The sequence below is a fragment of the Cucumis sativus genome, chromosome 2 (assembly GCF_000004075.3).
Source record: "Cucumis sativus cultivar 9930 chromosome 2, Cucumber_9930_V3, whole genome shotgun sequence".
Classification (NCBI taxonomy): Eukaryota; Viridiplantae; Streptophyta; class Magnoliopsida; order Cucurbitales; family Cucurbitaceae; genus Cucumis; species Cucumis sativus.
In genome coordinates this window covers 13,905,462-13,916,342 of record NC_026656.2, presented here as the reverse complement: position 1 = coordinate 13,916,342, position 10,881 = coordinate 13,905,462, and positions in this window count along the sequence as shown.

Sequence of the window (10,881 nt, the reverse complement as noted above, 5' to 3'; positions counted from 1 at the left end):
AAAATAACACTCAACAAAATTTAAAATCCTAAAAATAGAGCAATCTGGTTAAAAATCAAATAACTTAGAGTTCGGGGGTTTACAAAATTTCTCCCAGTCGAACACAGTACACATTAAACATTGGGTCCACATACAAACATACATCATAACAGTCATCCTTACTCCGTTCACATATAACGTTATGGTTCATACAGTCAACACATCTTGAATTTATCATTGAGTTCAGTACAAAGTCCCTTACCTCAAAGTTAGAGAAGCTCCTTAATCAACAAACGTGCACGAAACAATCCTAAGCACAACAATAAAAAATTCGATTAAGCACAACAATACAACATTCGATTACTTTCACGATACATATCTCACTTACTTTCCTCAAAGTAGATTTTTTTGCTTACCAAATGTGGGCGAACCGAGTTCAAAATTCACAAATTGGTTGTGAATTCAAGTGACCCAATGTTACCTTCCACACGTTCAAGAACACGTTAACAATTTAGCCACTTATCCCAACCGTAACGTTTGAACAACCTTGAATTAATCATAACTTAAATTAATTTGTTACCAACAAAACAATTTCAACTTCACAGTGGAATGATGCAGTAATTAACGAACCTAAACAAGAGACCGTACAACAAGGTGGAGTGCAGCCGCGACAAAACGAGGAGAAGAGATCGGACAGCGACAGATCTGGGTTACGGCTAACTGAGAGGGTGAAGCACGAGCGGCGGCGAGGACTTCGACGGCACGGCGATGCAGATCTGGACGACAACTTGCTTTTTGAGGGAGGCGCGAGGGTTGTGAGCGGAGAGACACAGCGGTTGCAGGCAGATGGGCGCGGCGGTTTATATCCGAAGAAGAAAAGAAGGACGGCCGAAAAGAAGAAGAAAGGGACGATCGGTAGCTTGTGTGGCCGACTGGTTTGGACAGAACAGAAAAGAGAGGAAAAAGAAATTGGACGGCGGCTAAGGAAAGGAAGAAAGAAGAGAAAAGAAAAAAAGAAAAAAAATGAGGGAGGGGGGATGTGTGCGACGTGTCATAATCGTAGTGTTTCAACCTCGAGACGGACGATTGTGCGGCACTTGTTCTAACTCACGAACAAGTCAGCCGATCAAAATCCTAGAGTTATGGGTAACGTCGATGTATGTCGTAACCTTCCTTGGCGTTTTAGGGAAATTTTATTTATAAAACGCGGGAAAGAAAGAAATACATTGAAATAGACGTTACAATAAGCATTAAAGACTGTCAGTTGCAAGGAAAAAGGGTAGCTTGCAAAGAGTACAACTAATGCTTGGGCGGGGATTCAACTGGTATGCCTCCCCTATAGTACATTTTGAACATTTTCTTCTCTGGCAGGCTTGCATATGGAAAATGCCGAAACGTCACACCCAAGCTTTATGACCTAGAATGGAAAGCAAACACCTAAACTAGTTATGCAAAGTAAAGATGGGATAAACTGGGGGTAATCGGAGCATATAACCAAAGGTAAACACACTTTGGAAAAATATGTCCGTGACACACTCCCCCACTTAAACAGTTGACGTCCCCGTCGACTGGCAAAGCTGGAATCCTTCGATCTTCTGCCTCCACGCTTCACGGTCTTGGTACGTCTTCCACAGGCTTCTTCCATGAGGAGGCTCTTCTGCTTCGTCACGAACTTGTGTATCCTCCCCATGGGTCTTCTTCTTCAACTTCTGTTTATTCCTCGTGTGCTCTCACGAGGTGAAGATCTTCGTATCTTCAGAAACCGCATCAGTTCAGGTCGCGGCGTCACGATATCCTGACCTTCCACATGAAGGTCCAGGGGGCGATGCTTCCCATCTGCCCATCTTTTCAGCCGCTTCGAGACTTTCTCCAAATTGGCTCGAACAGTGTCTGATCTACGCTTCCACTTCTTGGCAAGGTTACAAGTCTGAGGCTCCTTCTTCATACAAGAACGATCAACAGGACGCGACAATACATATTGTCCGTCGCCAACACTCATTGTTGGACTTCCGTAAGTTGATGATTTCTTCATAGTTGTAACACCTGATTGTGTTGCCTCCAACGAACGACCCCCGTTCTTTTGTGCTAACTTGCCGGCCTTCGTCAAACTCATGCCATCATGAGCGACAGAGTTTTCCTTCATGGATTCCTTTGACGCGTCTCGTATTGGGCCATCAGCTTGACAGGCCTGTGTACGAGCGGACACATGTGGAACCCCATGACTGCTCTTCCTACGTTCTGACTCAAAATCAAGTTTGAGCACGACTCTTCGTCTCCTTACTTGATTTGAAGTCAGATTCGGCCGAGTACCGAAATGGCAGGCAACGTCGTTGTTCATCTCTTTGACAAGCGTTAATCTATGGGAACCCTGTCTCCCATCCCTCAGACTGTGTGCTATGGCCAACGTTTCTTCTTCAAACACTGTATCATTGCCCTCAGTGGCACTCTTCTTCTGATTCTCAAATTCGATAGGGTGTCTATTCTGCAGTAGGACACCACTCAACGCATGACTACAGCGCCTCAGCGTAAGTTTCAACAGGTTGGGTCACGCTCACAGACCCAAGAATTGGCCCTCTCCTCGGGGCTTGCTTCAGGACACGGCTGTCGACACTGAACCGTCCATTCTCTTCTTCACGTAAAAAGCCTTATGCTTTATACGGAGCTCCTGCAGGTCTCGTGAATCTTGCACTCGACAATCTCTTTGATTGTCTCCAGAGTCCAGCTGACTCTGACTGTGTCATACGATGATTATTCTCCGTAGGCAATCCTGGCATGGGCAAACTCTCACGTTTCCCATCTCCATATTTCTCCACGACACACTTTGTGTCTTCTCGAACACGGTCCTATCTCAGTTGCATGGCCGAGATCGTTCTCAGTCCTTTAGGTTGCCTAATGTCTGTCTGCACAACGGTGGGGTTAGACCCCGAGATCACCAGACATTTGGCTGCAGGCATTATGATCACTTGATGTTCGAGAAGGAATTCCATTCCAAGAACTACATCAAAGTCATCCATGCCTACAACCACGAAGTCAACAACGCCGCTCCATCCTCCCAACTGTATCACCGCCCGTTTTACTACTCCAACTACGGGTAAAGCTGTAGAATTCACGGCCTTCATTTTTCCCGTATCCTTCTTCCAATGAAGGTTTAATCGTCTGGCTTCCACCACCGTTATGAAATTATGGGTTGCACCAGAGTCAACCATAGTGCTTCTTGCATGGTTCTGGTTAATCCAGGTGTCCACATACATTAGGCCCCCTTTCGTACGCCCACCTATCTCCCCTGCTCTCTTTTGAAGGGACGACAAGAGTCTTATGGCTCCCACTCTCACATTCTAAACTCTTTCTTCTTGCCCAACTTCCTCCTCTGGTTGACCCGACGTGTCATCTGAGTCTGCAGCTAACGAGGCCTGAAAGGCATAGAAGGCAGCCTTATCCGGACATTCCCTTGCTCGATGTGGTCCATTACATATATAGCAACTGATAGGACGATTCGACGTGTTTGGATTATCACGTCTTCTCCAGGTGTCCCCTGTATTGGACTGAGAAGGCTTGCGATCTCTACTGGGACTTCCATTTTCACCGGTAGTCTTCGGGAATTCGGTTGGTCGTTCCTGTCTCTTCCAGGTGAAGAGCTTTGACGACGCCTCGTCTCTTGAGTGTCATAAGACAGATCGAACAAACGCTCCGCTATTGCATAGGCTGACGCGAGGTCTTCAACTCTCTGTTCGTATAACTTAGTCCTTGCCCACGGCTTCAACCCTTCAACAAAGCTGAAGATTTTATCCTTTTCGGTCATGTCGGATACATCTAACATTAGCCCCGCGAATTCCCTCACATACTCCTGAATAGTTCCAATGTGTTTTAATTCTCGCAGCTTCCGTCGAGCCAGAACGTCGACATTTTTGGGAAAAAACTGCGAGCGGAGTTCTCTCTTTCAACTATCACACGTATCTATTGTGCAACGCCCCTTCTGAATGTCCACATACCGGGATCCCACCACAACTTGGCATCTTCAGATAGATGCATGGTCGCCAGTGTCACTTTGGCTTCTTCCATATTAGTACTCGTGGCTTTGAAGTACTGCTCAATATCGAAGATAAAGTTTTTCAATGCCTTTGCATCTCTGACTCTACAGAAGGGCTTGGGTTCCGGAATCTTTATCTTGCCAACTGTAATTGCTCCTCCAGCTGGAGCTTGATTGGCCAACGCTCGCATCGTAAGGTTCACCTTCGTGTTCACCTCTACGATTTCGTTTCTAACGACATCCAAGGTGGCTCGAAAGTCCTCTGACATGCCATTTATCATTTCCATTATATCCTTTTGGGAGTTATCTAACTCCATAACTCGCTCCTCCATTCGGGCAACAGAGCCCGATGAACTGTCCCCACGCTCGTAGGAAACATTTCCAATTCTTTGGATTTGTGACTCTAGAATGTCAACTCTAGCCAACAAATCTTGTATGGGTAATCCGTCCAGGCGACCGAACACCACGTCAACAGCATCGGCTCTCTCGGCAACTTCCTCAAGTCGTTCTTCCATCAATCGGATGGAATCAGGAACTTCCATCAGGTGGAGCATCTGCTCTTCGATCTCCACCTATCGTTCTTCATGGGTCTTGCTCGCTCCTTTTGCAGTCGACATTTTATTTTTGTCCAAACTGTCACTCGGCCAACTTTGGCTCTGATACCACTTGTCACAATCGTAGCGTTTCAAGCTCGAGACGGACGATTGTGCGGCACTTGTTCTAACTCACGAACAAGTCAGCCGATCAAAATCCAAGAGTTGTGGGTAACGTCGATGTATGTCGTAACCTTCCTTGGCGTTTTAGGGAAATTTTATTTATAAAACGCAGGAAGGAAAGAAATACATTGAAATAGACGTTACAATAAGCATTAAAGACTCTCAGTTGCAAGGAAAAACGTTTGCTTGCAAAGAGTACAACTAATGCTTGGGCGGGGATTCAACTGGTATGCCTCCCCTATAGTACATTTTGAACATTTTCTTCTCTGGCAGGCTTGCATATGAAAATGCCGAAACGTCACACCCAAGCTTTATGACCTAGAATGGAAAGCAAACACCTAAACTAGTTATGCAAAGTAAAGATGGGATAAACTGGGGGTAATCGGAGCATATAACCAAAGGTAAACACACTTTGGAAAAATATGTCCGTGACACGGCACGCGGGGGAGAGAGAGAGAGAAGAGAAAAAGAATTTTCTTTTTCTTTTTCCTTTTTTTTATATAATAATTATAATAATAACATTAAATATATATTATTATTATAACATTTCCAATCCTTTTCTCTCCTAATTTCTTTTCTTTTAAAAAAAATAAATCTTTAAACAAAAATACAATTTAATTTAAAAGTAAGATACCTTAAAGTTCGGGGTGTTACATTGTAGTTGCTTACTCTTCACACTAACCATTGCTGAATTATATTGTTCTTTTTCTTAAGTTTTTTAGTGAGAGGTTTTCATGGCCATTGAATTGAGCAGCACAAATTGAAAATGGTGAAAATATAGGCTTACAAGCTTTGGAAGAGTCTCTTTTTGTCATGTAATTGGATTTGTTTCTTTGTTTAGCGTGTATAATGTCTAACATTTCAAGTGTATCTAACAATATATCTCATACCAATCCACGTTTAATATATCAACAATCACACATTTTAAATTTAAGACCTTTCATTATTTTAGTATTTCAAAAGTATATCAAAAAGTGTAATGAAAAAGAAATTCTACTTGTACGTCTGCTCACATGAAATTTTGTTGTATTTAGTTTGATGACTTTCTTAATTTTGGGAATTGAGTCAAACTCCCTTTGGTTTTGCTAAGTTTGCAAAACCTAAAACCTGAAATTGGTAAAACATATACTAAATTTTAGTCATTCTTGTTTTGTTATTGTTGCAACTATCCCATATAATTTCATCTATTTTAAATTTTAATCATTCTTGTTTTGTTACTGTTGCAACTATCCCATATAATTTCTTCCATTTTAACCTCCAGCATTTAACTATAAATTATGATATATTATTCCTTCAAAAGCACACAAAAAATACAAATCTTACAAATCATATAATACTAACCCACTAGACACATTCGATATGGTGAAGCCCTCAACAAAGTTCGCCCTCTTGTTCTTAATGTTCTTCATTATCTCAGGTATATATAAATCCATTTCAATTGTTTATAGATAATATATTTTTCCTTTTCACAATATTATTGTTATCTTATGATCTCATGACAATTAACAATTGAAATATTTCAGAAACATTCGTGGCAGATGCCAGAAATGTCGTCAACATTCCATGCAATAGTCGTATTGATTGTTCTGATCCATGGGACTGTGATTGTAAGCTCAACCTATGTTTTTGTCATCCACATGGATTGGAAAAGAAATTTCTTCACAATGCCCTTCCTGAACATTTGAGAGAAGAAAAGACAACGTCTCTCCTTAAAACATAAATGGGAAATTAACATATATGTATTCTCCCCTCCCAATCTAATATCTACATATATAGCTCATATATGGAAAGAAATGTACTTTTACTACAATACACACATAAGTAATATATATATGACTATATTTCTCTACAAGAACAATAATATATGACAGCATAACAATCTAATATCTATATACTTTAACGTTAAATAAATCTTCTACTGATCCAAAGGTTGTGTACTGCTATTATATTAGATGAATTCAAGAAATATAACTACATTGTATCTGCTTTAACAATTGATAACAACGTTTTGGAATATTAATGCATGTCTGGATATTTGGTTATATGTTATATTTGAAAATATAGAAAGAAAAATGAAGATTATATTTTAGGGAACTTTATCCATTATGATTATTCATTGTCCCTCTCCCACATAAATTGTTTTATTAAGATATTCAAATTATTCTGCAACACATAAACTACCAAATGAAATAACTACACTGTCATTGTCTATTTCCCTTCATTTTTCCTACAATATATAACTTTTGTTTTTTTCTTAAGTATGTATAATCAATAAGGAAAAAGAAACCATATATAACCTAACAACTCACCTTAAAGCATTTTAGTGGCAAAAGGAAAGATGATGCTTGAAATTTGATGCACGAAAATAAGATCAGTATGTAAGAAATTGTTATAACCACACACAATAATTCTCTCCCTAATTTTAATTACAAGAACACTTCCTACCGTTTCTTTGTATTATTCACAACCAAACTACACTTTTAAACTAGATAATACTAAGAGACAATTTAACTAGAGTTATGAGACTTTGACTTAAAAGTGTTTACAACTAAGACGGTTTGAAACTAAAGCTATTGATGCTTTCTTTTTACAATGTTAGGAACTTGTTATTAGTGATTTAATTTTTTGGCTAAAGGGAATATAAACAGCAAAACAAAGATGGACAAACTATCGAACCAAGAAAACAATAGTAAATAAAAATGCAACTAGGTTGACAAGATGAAGTGGCCATAAGGAAAAGGGTTAATTAGGCTTTTAGCCAAAGTAATCCGATCACCCGGACTAAGCTTCTTTGTTTAGTGAATTGGAGTGTATTCCAACCTATTTTGACCTTGAAAGGAGGATGATTTTAGTAAAAAGCCCAAACCAACCATTTTGGTTTTGATCTTGGCCAAGGATGAGGTAGAGGCCAATCCCCGAAATTTGATGAAAAAGGCATGCCAAAAGTACATGTGCCCTTACCCATTTAGCTTAAGAGGTAACCTAGCTTATCTGGATGATTATGAAACTCATATCCTAATCCTAGTTGGACCAAGATAAAACTCATATAAAATTCCCTACAATTACATAATCGTTATGACCACTTCATATGAGATATCTAAGAAGTACTTTTAACTTCTTCTTTATTTTGTAGTTCACATTCCAGACTTTAGCATCAAATGACCTTTTTCTTTATTTTGCAAGTCGACCTGCCGTATCCGAATTTATTTTGTCTATGTCTAGTATCACCACCATCATTATATAAAATAACAAATCAACATTCATTCAGCTGTAACTTACTTTTGAAAGAAATCATAAATGTTTTCTTTTACGAACATGATATTTCAAGTGTATATATCATTCGTATATAAGATTTAAGACATGAGTGAATAAGTAAATACTTGAAGTAATTAGACATGAATGCGTATGTATCAACATTATATTTAACATCTATCAACACTATTAATTTCAAATGTATCAACAATATATCTAATACCAATCATTCAATCAAACCTTAATCAACAATAATATCACACATTTTAAATTTTGGGCCTTTCATTATTTTAGTTTTTTTTTTTTTTTTTTTTTGTATTTCAAAAGTATAGTAATTAAAAGTGTATTGAAAGAGAAATTCTACTTGTACGTTTGCTTAGAAGAAATTTTGTTGCATTTAGTTTTTGACTTTCTTAATTTTGAGATTTGAGCCAAACTCCCTTTGGTTTTGCTAAGTTTTGCAAAACCTAAAACCTAAAAATGGTAAAATATATACTAAATTGTAAACATTCTTGTTGTGTTATTGTTGCAACTATCTCATCTAGTTTCTTCCATTTTAAGCTACAACATTTTACTATAAATTATGATATTTTATTCATTTGAAAGCACACACAAATACAAATCTTCCAGGTCATATAATACTAACCCAATAGATATTTGATATGGTGAAGTCCTCAACAAAGTTAGCTCTCTTGCTCTTAATGTTCTTCATTATCTCAGGTATCTAAATCTATTTCAATTGTTTATAGAAAATATCTTTTTTTTCTTTTCGCAATTATTGTTATCTTATTGTATGACAATTAACAATTGAAATATTTCAGAAATGTTCGTGGCAAATGCCAGAAATGTCGTAAACATTCCATGCAATAGTCGTATTGATTGTTCTGATCCATGGGACTGTGACTGCAAGCTCAACCTATGTTTTTGTCATCCACATGGATTGGAAAAGAAATTTCTTCACAACGCATTTCCTGAACATTTGAGAGAAGAAAAGACAACGTCGCTCCTTAAAACATAAATGGGAAATTAACATATATGTATTCTCCCCTCCCAATCTAATATCTACATATATAGCTCATATATGGAAAGAAATGTACTTTTACTACAATACACATAAGTAATATATATATGACTGTATTTCTCTGCAAGAACAATAATATATGACAACATAAACAATCATATATCTATATAGATACTCTAACGTTAAATGAATCTCTAATGTTAAATAAATCTTCTATTGATCCAAAGGTTGTGTATTGTTATTAGATGACTTCAAGAAATATATATAATTACACTGTATCTTAACATTAATCTTTCTCGACATCGAAGTACTTCATCCTAGAATGAAAAGACATTCATGATGTCATTTTGACTATTGGCAAATACACCAGTTGGGCAAGAATATCAAAGTTTGCCTTTTCAATCACATACTGAAAGGGGTGTTTGAACCAGTGGATTAGAAAGAGAAAAAAAAGACTATGTAGACCTGTAAACCAACAGTAAATCGATGTACTTTTGTTGGAAAAGCTTATCACTACTACTATTGTAGGAGCAATTGAGAAATTAAAAGAAACATAACAATTTAGGTACGTAGAACACTCTAAAATTAAACTATAGAAAAACTAAACCACAGCCCACTTAAAAGAAGATCATTATGTTAGAAACTTATATAACCACGTGAAATAATTCTCTCCTTAATTTTAATTACAAGAACACTCTCCTAAATTTTTTTGTAATACTCACAACCAAACTCCACTTTTAAACTAGATACTAACAAAAGAGAATTTAACAGGAGTTACTAGGAATCTCTTAACTTAAAAGTGTTTACAACTAAGACGATTTGAAACTAATTAAGGCTATAGACGCTTTCTTTTTACAATGTTAAGGAACTTGTCATAGGTGATTTAGTTTTTTGGCCTAAAGGGTATATAAACAACAAAACAAAGGAGAAACTAACCTACCAAGAAAAAAATAGTAAATAAAAATGCAACTAGTTTTGTAGGATGAAATGGCCTAAGGAAAAGAGATAGTTAGGCTTTCAACCAAAGTAACCCGATCATCAATCAAGCTAACCTTCTTCGTTTAGTGAATTGGAGCGTATTCCAACCTATTTTGACCTTAAAAGGAGAATGATTTTTAGTCAAAAGCCAAAACCAACGATTTTGGTCTTGATCTTGGCCAAGGATGAGGCAGAGGCCAAGCCTCGGAATTGATATATATATATATATAAAGGCATGCCAAATGTACAAGTGTTCGATAACCTAGCTTATTTGAAGGATTATGAAACTCTCATATCCTAGTCCTTGTTGGGACTAAGATAAAACTCATATCAAATCCCCTACAATTAACATCATTATGACTTCATTTGCACTACTAAAAAAACATGCTCTCTTGACGTTTTTAAACTGTCGAGAGACCCTATTCTTGACGGTTTTAAAAACGTCAATGAAGCCAATGTCAAGGAAGTCAAATTTCTTGATGGTTGATAAAACGTCAAGAATAGAGAACGTTGACGTTTTATAAACATCAAATATACATATTTTCATGACATTTTAAAACCGTCAAGAATAGACTTGTTTATGACATTTTAAACCCGTCAAGAATGCCCTTGTTTATGACATTTTAAAACCGTCAAGAGTATACATATTCATGACATTTTAAAACGGTCAAAAATGTATTTGTTTATGCCTTTTAAAAATCGTCAAGAATGCAATTGTTTATGACATTTTAAAACCGTCAAGCATGTTTCAATTTTTTTTAAAAAAAATTGTAATTGAATTATATTTTTGTTCGTGTATTGTGTTCATCTAATAGTCCTGTACAGTTGTCCAGCAACAATTTCATAAATATATATATATGATCAATGGTATTCATCAAATATAGTTTCAAAACTCGAGCATATATAAA